Raw genomic sequence first — 11,634 nt, forward strand, 5'->3', positions numbered from 1 at the left:
GAGGAACTGTGACAAATAATCCAACTGAAACCGGCATGGGCAATGACTATGTTTTAAAAATGTGCTGATCCAGAAAGCATTATACAAAAAATTATAAAAAAAGTCTAAATATGATATTTGGCCTCAAATCATCTGAGGCCTGGCGCCCCCCCTGCGATCTTTGGCGCCCCCCCAGGTTGGGAACCACTGTCCTACACTATCTCCTCTTTTTTATAGACTGGCAGGTTCAGACACATTATGGTTGTTCAAGGACCATGAACTGTTAAAATACAAAAATGTGGGTCACGTCCTCACCAAAGAGCTTTTCCACAAACAATTCCCTTGCTCGTTGATTAAATAGTCCATCAAATGCAAAGCTCAATGTTAAAACATCCTTTTTCCCTTTTCTTGGCAGAGGTGGTATCTGTGTTGCTAAGCACTAATTTCAGAATAGTATTTGCATTGCAAATCAAACGGATCACCTCTTTGAGTAATAGGCCACTGTCCAGAACTGTGATGTCTTTGTCTCTTTAATCGTTTTTTGTGGTCTGTTTTTCAGGAGCTTGAGATCTTTCCCATGTCGGTTCAACCAGGCAAGTCCCTCCTGTGATGACCTGACAAAGATCTAGCAATCATTTTACCATTACATTTAAATATTTTTAGCAAGAAGAATCACTCAGTGCCTTTTCATTTGTTGAATAGCTAATCAAAGCACACTAACACAATCACAGAAACACATGCTTTTTTTCCTGAGCAAATAATTTATAAGCCCCTGTCTGTGTATATGTATGGATGAGCTCCAGGCTGTGACCAGCAGACCCAGAGTTGGACGGCCTAACGTCCCCTGAGGTTCCCCTGTTTCCCCCCTATTCATTCTTCCATCGCAAGCAAAGCCCCAAGAGCTGGAGGATTTTACACTAATACATGTTCATTGATTTATAATTCACAGTGACCATGTCGGCTTCCAAGGCTAGGATTTACACATGTTGACAATAGCAGTGGTGCTTGTATACTTGGAAGTAAAGGTCAATTTAAAATGTGGAGTTTTAATTCCCGGCTTATCAAAGAAGAGTGGGCTATGCAGCCCCTGCAATATCTAATGTGGCAAGTGCACTGGATTTGCACTATGTGTTCTGAGAATTTCTGAGGACATGTACATTTACTCTCTCTCAGGCATTTTCCGTATTTTAAAGGGTGGCAGGAAAGAGCTAGTTGCTGTGGTGCTGTCACCCACAATTTTGTTCGCCAACGCCTGTGATGTCATTTATACAGGACTGCTTGCAGTGCTTTGAGTGAATATGTATGTATATTAGTTTTCTTTTTTGGATAGGGTCTACTGATTATGCCAATGTGAGATTCTGCACTATACGACTGCATATACTGTAGGGGGAACATAGAATATGTATATTATGATGCCATCACTGTTTGAACATATACTTTACCACTGTTCTGCATCTCTGCCTTTTTTAAACCCAAAAGTGACCCAGCTTTGTTTTCATACTGTAATGACAGATTACAAATGAACTCAACAATAAAAATACTGTTTGTCATTACACACCGATTAAATATTGCTCTTTTCGCAAATAATTGTTCTTAAAAATGTATATCTAACTGGAACAAAGGTTGTATTAACAGCCACATAATGAAATGATTATTAATACCTGATTAATGTCCCAATCAGATTTTTTCACAAAGCGTAATACCTTGTAAAAACAAGCTATTAAATATAATCAAATATTGAACCAGCGATTATTCAAATATAAGGGTTGACACATTATAAGTGATGAGATAGTATGGCAAATCACTAATCACATTATTGGACTAGCGACTATTAATATTTAATCGGCTCAAACCAGCTATGCAATCACTAACGAACCGAAAAAAAGTAATGTACATTTGTCGTTTATCCACGCAGACTTTATAGTGTATCAGTTATGCTCTGAAAGCAGTTTCTCTCCATCTACCCAATAGCCATCTATAAACCAGCAAACACACAGTCTTATGTACACACACACACACACACACACACACACACACACACACACACACACACACACACACACACACACACACACACACACACACACACACACACACACACACACACACACACACACACACACACACACACACACACACACACACACACACACTCCAGACAAACAACTGAATCATCAGACAACATCCCTCCGTAACCAAAATAACAAGAGTTTGAGCGCAGCAGGCAGAAGATTATGCGCTGCTTTCAGAACCGCCATCGCCTACCTAACAGAATCCAAAAGACTTCCACTTGAGTCAAACCTCTGGCAACACACTGAGAAGACTAAGAAGAGAGAGAGAGAGCTGCAGAGATAAAGAGAGTGGTTGAAGACGCTGGGAGAGGAGAAGGAGTCCTTATCTATTCAGTACGTACCCCAGCCCAGGAGTAAAGGCATGACAACGGCTCTAATGAGACTCTCGCCCGACAGACAGCTATCTGAGATTATATGAATACAGTATAAGGAAGAAGCATGCAATACATTAAATGGGCAATACTGAATCAAAGGCCCTCCTCCATATTGGATAGTAGCTCCTGCTATAGAGAAGGAAGTGAGTGCAGTGTATGCGAGTTGTGGAGCAATGCTGTTCTGATTGGGTTGGTTGCACTCCCTGGAGAGCAGCCAAGTGTCACTATCTTAATAGAATGCTGCAGGTATGAGTTTTTTGTGCCTGTACGGGAATTCATCTTGTGGCATCTTGCCTTTCTTTTATACCAATACAATTGTTAAAATTGACATGCAACTCAATATTAGCCTGCCAATTATAAGAATTATGCTAATAAACCCAATATTTAGTTTCTGGATTCACTCCATGTTCTAATGTTTTACTTTAACAGAGTTTATAGATTGAAACATATAATTGACTTTTCTCTCACCAGGAGCTGAAAACTAATCTAAAAGGCTTGGAATAACACTGTGTGAACCTAACACCTGGGGAGCTGAGACATTTCCAAAGTCCCAAAACAACAGTCTTTTGATCAGGTGTTAGGAATGTACGTGTTCTTAGCCTTCCCCACAGATTCCTTATAAGTAACTGTAACTAGCAAACATCCAAGCTGTACTTTGGTCCACACCAGCTGCAAGCCCAGTGCAGGCCCAGTATCCTGTAGAGACCCTTTCATAGTGTAGCAGATAGGGTTATGGTAGCTTGTCCAATGTAAGAGACACAAGTGCTTTTGGAGAGTCTATAGTCCCCTCAGAGGCAGAGGACTTATCCGTGTACTGACATTTTCACTATTGTTGCAACAAAAAGACGACACTGACATATCTGGATTTACCTGTGAAGCATTAGAGGGGATACTGTATTGTATGTGATGACCTAACCTTTCTGGTCACCAGCCCGCCAGCTCACAGCGCAATGAATCATTTCAAACTGCTTCTTTGTGATATTTAAAGAATATATATCAAGAAACCTTGAACATTAAGTTTGCACTAGTCTGCTGAGTCCTGGAGGGTTCATCGAGAGAAATAACTATAAAACGAGGCCACGTTTTATTCATTTGTGCGCACGATATACTTTTTCGTGCGCACAAGATACTTTTTCGTTCGCACGAGAAAGTTACCGGTGCACCAAGTAGGAAGTGGAGCGCACAGGAGACAACCATTTCATTGCAGACTGTTATGTTTATGTGGGGAAATGGCAGTGCATACATTATTTGAGATATATTTCAAACTCAGACTTCATTTTAGGGACATTTCGGCCAGAGGTGTAGAGCTATTTGTTTAAGCACCGGATTCGAATAACAGGAGAGTCTGTGAACCAGTCTGCCTTGACCTATGAATTCATGTCCGTGCACTCTCACAGTATCTGCTATCTGCACGCAGAGAGCTGTGTCTTTTACGCAGTGCCTTCACTTTGTTTACCTTCATTAGAACAGCTGAATAGAGATCGAGGCTGCTACATGTTAGCCACACACACACACACACCTCTACACACACACACACACACACACCTCTACACACACATCACACTGCCCGATTATTCCCCCTATTACTCGTTTTAAGAAGGAGATGTCCGGTCACCATGGCGCATGATGTGTAAATAACCCAATGTGTGTTCTGTGAAACTGAAAAGGATATGACATTGTTTTTGTTATTTCCGTTGCAGTTGTATATGTCTTAAATGTAATTTAGGTTAACTTCCTGTTTAATTTAGATACTTGCTAAAAGCTGTCGGAGTGCACAGGAACGAATGTTACCATCATAATATCTTCTGAAAGCAAATGCGCGCGCGCACACACACACACACACACACACACACACACACACACACACACACACACACACACACACACACACACACACACACACACACACACACACACACACACACACACACACACACACACACATTCTTCATAAAACTAATAATCGGGCAGTTTGATGTGTCTAACCATAAGAACGTATCTCGTGCGCACGAGAAAGTATATTGTGCGAATGAGAAAGTATATTGTGCGCACAAATTAATAAAGCAGGCCTCGTTTTATTTAAATTGAGGCCACAAATGACATCTCGTGCGCCCAAATTAATACAACGTGGCCTCGTTTGATTTATTTTTCTCTCAATGAACCCTCCAGGGCTCCTTACTAGTCAAATCCACGCACACATGTATTCTTTATAATGAATCTTGGAAAACTTGAATGTTATACTTAAGAACACACTTAATTCATCATTGCTCTTACCCTCTACTAATACCCATCCTTTAATGTATATGAAGTTTAACAGAAACATGTACACAACAAAGATTTGAATATGTAAGCAGCCTCTCACCTTGATAAAAAAAGACACAGCATTTCTGTTATCATAAAGAGCAAACCGGTCAATACTCTACACCCTGCTTCACGGCTGAAACTGAGGCTGCAGAGAAAGGATGAAGGTGGCAAAGTCGCTGTAAGGACATCCTAAAGTGGCTGATGGAGGCAAAATACAAAATGGATGGCTCCAACATTGGCTTTGCTGAAAAAAGAACCAGTATCAATCTTTCCTTGCCATTAGGATGTAGGCAGGTTATTCTACTGTGTGAATATTTAATGATCTATAATTAGTTTTAAAGAATTGGAAAGGTCAGTAATGGCACAAAAGTGGTTTGGCTGTGTTAGCCTGTTTGTGGCTAGACTAATTGGGTAGATACAGGCAGGATTACAAAGTATGAAAAAACGTGCATATCACAAAGACAAAAAGGGAGAAAATGATGTCCCTTTTCATTGTGCAAAGAGGCTTTGTAACACATGGCGGCAAAATGTAGCACTGGTACAACGAGATCTCCCATTACTATACAGGATTTGATTTCCTTAAGAAGGTCTATATTGTATACAGAATGTAAAACAATACTGTGTTTTATGAAACTGTAGCTATTCTCAAAACCACTTTTTGTTGGCAAGTCATTTATTTGTATTGAGTAGTGCTCTGGGTGCAGGTTGTATGCTACTCTGAGAAATGCAACTGTATAGGGAGAAATGTACTTAGGGATGAAGATCAAGGTGATAACATAAGGCCTCTTAAAATTAATCTGCTGGAGGACATTTGATCTTTGTTTTTTTTTCCCTGGGGCAAAAGCCCAATTAGTTATGTTCACCTTTTCCTCTCTTCTATCACAACTGCCATACAGTGAGACATCCTCTGCCCCCTTTTCTTTGCCTGCTACGTCACCCCTGGCCCTTCCTAATGCAAGTTGTCGACACAAACAGAAAGGGACTTTTCCAAAAGGTGATACGACGTGCCCTCGGCAGCTTGCCCAGGAAGGTCGAGCTGCAAAGTGACGCAGACAGCAAGTTCACTGTCAATGGGAGCCGTTTGTAGATCAGTCCTCATGCCCCAGACAGCCTCTTCCTGGTTACTATATCCCTAAAGGGCTACACTGCCACCAGCAGTTACTTAGCACATCACATCTTCAACAGGCACAGATTCTTGGTGTTCCTTTTCCTTATCTCTTTTGCCAACATTTGTCTTTTGTGTGAAGAGGAAACTTTTAAAAATTTCAGTTTAGGTTACATTCAGTGATAGTGTTTTTGCTGCCTCAAATGATGTAATGCACATGTGCACAATGAAACACAGATATGGCCTTATTATCAAACATTCAATGAAGACAGTTTTCTTAATACACTTGGCCAACAAATTGTACTAAAAATGTCCCCTGAACAGTTTCTTCCCCTCAGCTACCGGCCTCTTAAACAAGGCCCGGCCCCCCCACTGACACTTACCTCAGCCACAACGTAGTCTCTATATGCATTACATTAATGCACACAATGTTCATACTGCTTACTGCACATATTTCTTGTTTCATATTTCATATCCTATAATTCATTCATAGCATTCTATTTCCATGAAAATTACTGCTTTATTTTATTGCTATTTAACTATATTTTATTACGGTGTCCTTAAAGATTTGTTATTTTGTATTTTATTTCGGCACCATGACATCAAGTCAAATTCCTCGTATGTGTGAACCTACCTGGCAATAAACCTGTTTCTGATTCTGAATAATAGGAATATAGTGAGCATAGATGTCGTCATGTTTTTCCATAGGTGTCGCTCCAAATGTTTATTTTAATAAGTCTAAAAAAAAATTGAGATAATAAATTAGTGTGAAGCATACTTTACTAAAATATAATTATTTCCCCCTCCTTAGCTGCTGGCAACCATGATGAGTAAGCATATTTCATAAATGACCCAGCTGTTGAAGCATATTGTGTTTCTCCTCATCAGGGATTCAAAGGGCTGATCAGCCACATCCGTTCACAGCTTGGTCTCCAGTTGACCAAACTCCCTTTTGAAGCCGCGTTCTTCCGTTTGTCTCAGGCAGCTGGTGTGTATGCTAGATGTGTGTCCCTTGATAGCTAGCATGACTATGTTATAGTGTTGTGACAGCAACTATCGAACATTTCTTATCCCTTAAACTGAATGTATGTGTGAGTTTAAATGTAAGAAATGTATTCCTAGTAATAATATTATCCATACTATTGAAAAATAACGTTTTAATGGGATAATTACCTTATAAATTACGTTTAAATGAAACAATGAAAGTATTATATTAACAAACAAGAAACACATTCTTTCATAACATCTATGAGACACTTTTATTGACCAAGTTAGAATCTGATATTTAACAAAGTACATATTCACAACTGTATCCAAAAGGTCAGTGATGAAAAAAATTGTAAATTTGAAACCCCAGTCTAGGATCATTGATTTTTTCTGTCTTTAATGGACAGGCTATAAATACGTTGTTCAGCTTCTGGGTACAGTTCTTGTTTTTGACAGGTCTCTTTATGAATCTATCCTCTGAGAAGAAACTAAGTAAAAAAAAAATCCGAAGCGTTTTACAGATTGAACAGAAACAATTTGTGTAAGGCTGTGCAAAGATGCCACTGCATGCAAACGATCTGTGACACTCTGGAACAAATGCAATCAAATGTCGCTCAGTTTCAAATTAACAGCTTAAAATATATATTAAACTTAAAATATGCTTAACATCTGCCATTTGTTGTGCTTATGTCAATTATTTTCTATCAATAGATAGCCAAAGTTAACATGTCATGGAATTCAACATTTGCAAATTCAGTTTCCATTACAGACAATGCAATACCTTTCCTACACGTTGTTTTATTCTATACGTTGTCATTTTGTAAAAGTAGTTCACTCGTGATAATGTATGGCATCTTTAAATAAGCTATACAAATTAGTGATGTGCATAGAATATTCATATTCAAGACTTGACAATGTGTAGTCTTATGGTAATAATATAATTACTAAAATATAAGGCCAGATTTGCCTGTTCTTTATTTTAATGACATGTTGCTGATACTTATCAAGAAGGCACATGATTGCAAATATTCACAATACTTGGAAAAGCTATGTGCCAGATTCTGCAGTAATACATCAAAAGCCCAGCCTCTTTGCCATCGAAGGTGTTTCCTATGATGTTCGCCCCATGTGAACATGGTGTTAATGCGTTGAATAATGATTAGGTAGTAAAGAGAAGTCCTTCCCACTGCTCCGTCCATTCTGTGATTCAGTGGATGCATTGTATCACTGAAAATGGAGGGCCTTTTGTTTCACTCCTTCGCTAACATCAGAAATGGCTGAAAAAGAGACTGCATGTATACCCGTTTCCGCCCAGAGAGAGAGAAGGGGATTTTACGCACACAGAGAGACACTCACCTGAGCATACACTGTATGTATGCACACATTAATTATCCTATCTGCTTATACACAGCCACACTAACGCACATACACAGTGCCTGGACCAAATCATTTACCAAATCCAAAGGGCTGAAAGAGGCAGATCCAGACACAGCATTGCTAATTCAGAGTTAAAGGAAATACAAAGAAGAGCCAATTCGGTCTTAGTGCTCTCCTTTAACCATGCTAGTCCATATCAGAGGCAATGCGTCAGCCCTGCCATGGTTAACACTCAATAAAACATCAAAAGGGATGAAGCACAGAGCTCTGGACAAATACACACCCACGCAGATACCAGATACACACAAAAACTCTCTCGCCCTCCAACACGCTCTCTTACACACGTACACACGCATGTTTGACGTATACGTAGTGTAGATATAGCTCATAAGACTAAATGAATACAGCAGGCACAGCAGATAACACGTTTGCATCTCTTTCAATAGGAAGCAATTACACTAGCCCTCTTGCATGCTAAATGTGACATCAATAGACTGTTTGTGCGAGATGCTTCTTGCAATCAAGCTATATATTCAGAAGAACAAATGGCCATTTGAGCCAACAGTCAACAGCAGACACACAAGAGCTGTCATCAACTTTCCATCAGGCTCCACTTCCCCCCAGTGGATGTTTTGCAAGAGTAGAGCCACTTCTTTTGAAAATGTTAAATCCAGGAGCAAAGGCTTTCAATGGTCACTGTGCTGCATGTCACATGAGGAGGTGGCATTATGAGCATGAGGCCAGGCCAAAGTTGAGCATTGACAGCTTAGACAGGCAATTGACGGTTCAGCTCTTTTAAATATTTCAGGGAACCAACAGGATGCTCATGCAATCATAAATATTTCAACCGTTGCTTTACAAAAGGAGCAAGCCATGCAGTCGTCTGGTATTGATCAAGAGGGCAGCAGATTCACTCTTCCCAACAACAAAAAAAGAACACACAAATGATGCCTTGATCATTCTGTCTCTTTCTCCTGTCTTGCATTCCATCAGAAAGGGAACTTGGCAAACAACAGCTTTAAAAAATGATCACTAAACATAAGCAAGAAAAACAGAGATAAAGAGAAAGAGATGCATTGCTGTGCCACAATCACACAGACACACTTACTGGAACATAGAAACTGAGGGTGAAGGTATAATGTAGGGTGTTTGAGATAGTGTAATGCCGGACACAATCGGCTCTCTGTGAGTAGAGATAAAGGAGCAGCCTTTAAAATGCAGAAAGACACTCACCATTATGAATAAAATGTGGCTCCTGTATGGAAGTAATTCCCTGAGCTCAGAGATACTGGCTGTTGCAAAGACGAGGACAAACATCCACCGCAATTATGCCCCTTCCACTAGCTGCCTCCCCTGGTGATAACCGCTATGTAGCAAGGAAGCAAAGAGATGGATTGCTTTGCAGACAGGCATCTCCCCTCTCAGCAAACACACATGCATGAGTATGCAGATACACATAGAAACATTATTTTCTGCATATGGAAGTAACCTTTAAAAAAAAAGAAACATACCAATTCTTATTAATGTTCATGTTCTCCATAAGCCCTGAAACTTGTTATTGTATAATTAAGATATTTATCCCAACTTTGTATGAAACTGGATACAGTCAAGATTCATGCACCTTTTTCATCTCTTTCCCACTCAACTGTATCTTTCAGATCTCCTATCTGCCCGTTTCTTAAAAAACCTGAAGGGTGCTATAATTATACAAGAGCTCAAGGATGTGCCCTTACCTTGAAATACCATCCAGAACCTTATAGTCCACAAGATAAGCTGTCTGAAGCTCGGTGCTGCTCCACAACAAAGATAAAAGGGCAAAAATCCTCCAAGTCTCTCAGAATCAGAACCCAATTCAAAGCCTTTCTTTATTAGAACTTACTTTTTTGAACAGGATGTCCTTCATTGATTCTGCAAATAATCCGTTCCACTTTACCTCCCAGGCTCAGAAGATATTCTTATGGGTTGATTGCCCCTGATATTCCACCTGGTCACGGTGAAATAATGATATGTATTCTTCTGGAAAATGCGTGTGCGAGAGAGAAAGAGGCACTCTAGGATCTCTTCTAGTGCGCACTACCAGCTCCACTGCAAGTGAATCCAGCCGGTATTCACAGATCTCCTGCTGCCTTCAGGAATGAAATTCAGCATCCGCTGTTCATCCCCACAACAAGGGGAGGGTGTCCCCCCCGGACGGAAACTTTCAGACCCCTCTCCCAAAGCTCTGAGAGTTGAAACTCAATGCCACAGAGACCTGATTATGGGTTATTTTCCTCGATATCCCCCTTCAGTGGATTTCCCCCCTTCTTTTCTTCTCCAATTTGCCAGTTAGGTAGCTCTCTCCTCTCCAGAATACGGACTCACAGAATGGATGCTGAGAAAGCAGCGGAATGAGGCGAGCCGCTTGTTCTCTCGCTCTCGCTCTGTCTCTCTCTCACCCTCCCTCGTACATGCCCCCTCCCTGCACCTCCCCTCCCTTTCGTTTTCCCTCTCCTCCTCTCTCTCTCACACACACACACACACACACACACACACACACACACACACACACACACACACACACACACACACACACACACACACACACACACACACACACACACACACACACACACACACACACACACACACACACACCTCTAGCTCATGCTATTGACAATTGCTGCCTTGACTTTGCTAGAGATCTCAGACAGAAGGGTTCAGTGCCCATACTCCACAGAGAAACAAACAATCGTATGATAAATATGTAAAATTAAATAGGTATGGAGAAAAGGAGCAGCAACATGGAAAGGAGCATGGGGCCAAGAGGCAATCTAATCTCCTTTCTTTATCCTCGTTCCCTCATTACAATTTATTTGGAGTGAACACTGTTTTGCACCTCTGTTTTGCCGTAACTTTTGTGTCAAGTGGAGTTGGTTCAGTAGTTAATGGTTGCCAACTGTCAAGAGTGAGTGAAGAGGAAGACGGAAATAGCAAACAAGAGAGGATTTCACTGCATAGAAACCAGGACGCTACATGTGCAGTAGCAGCCACATAATTATACAATTAGCCAGTAGCCACCTAAACAAATTGCCAGAATTTCTGTTATCATTGTGTGTACATACACAGTGATTACTAGCCCAGAGGTATAGCACAAACACAAACAACAGGAAGAACAATTAGAACAAAATAAAATTCTGAAATGTTTCTGAGAAAGCCTCCCACACATACAGTATCTCACATCCCCACATGTATTTACTGAGGGACTGTTTATGGCATATTCAATTTGTCATGTCCTCAGCACTGAATGACAACAATACATGCCATTTGCACACTGCTATGAATACCTAACATTACTAAAGTCAATTATATTGCTAAGCCTGGACTTCACGGTGCAACAAAGGTTGCTTGATTACTTGTATCTGTAACTCCTTACACATGCATCAATTAGGATGCCCTG

The 11,634-nt window shown here is 40.5% G+C and overlaps 1 long non-coding RNA gene across 2 annotated transcripts in view; it reads right to left on the reverse strand.

Annotated features, from left to right (window-relative positions):
- LOC104964518 (uncharacterized) overlaps positions 1-10,560 on the reverse strand; it is a 136,491-nt gene extending 125,931 nt beyond the window's left edge. Inside the window, exon 1 of one of the 2 annotated variants that reach the window (XR_800428.1) lies at positions 10,078-10,560. This is a non-coding gene — a long non-coding RNA (uncharacterized lncRNA). Of the gene's footprint in view, positions 1-9,931 lie in introns of both variants that reach the window. The other variant, XR_800427.1, reaches the window with a different exon arrangement.
- Between the last annotated feature and the right edge of the window lie 1,074 nt (positions 10,561-11,634).

Source organism: Notothenia coriiceps, unplaced genomic scaffold (assembly GCF_000735185.1).
Source record: "Notothenia coriiceps isolate Sejong01 unplaced genomic scaffold, NC01 NC01_scaffold00037244, whole genome shotgun sequence".
Lineage (NCBI taxonomy): Eukaryota > Metazoa > Chordata > Actinopteri > Perciformes > Nototheniidae > Notothenia > Notothenia coriiceps.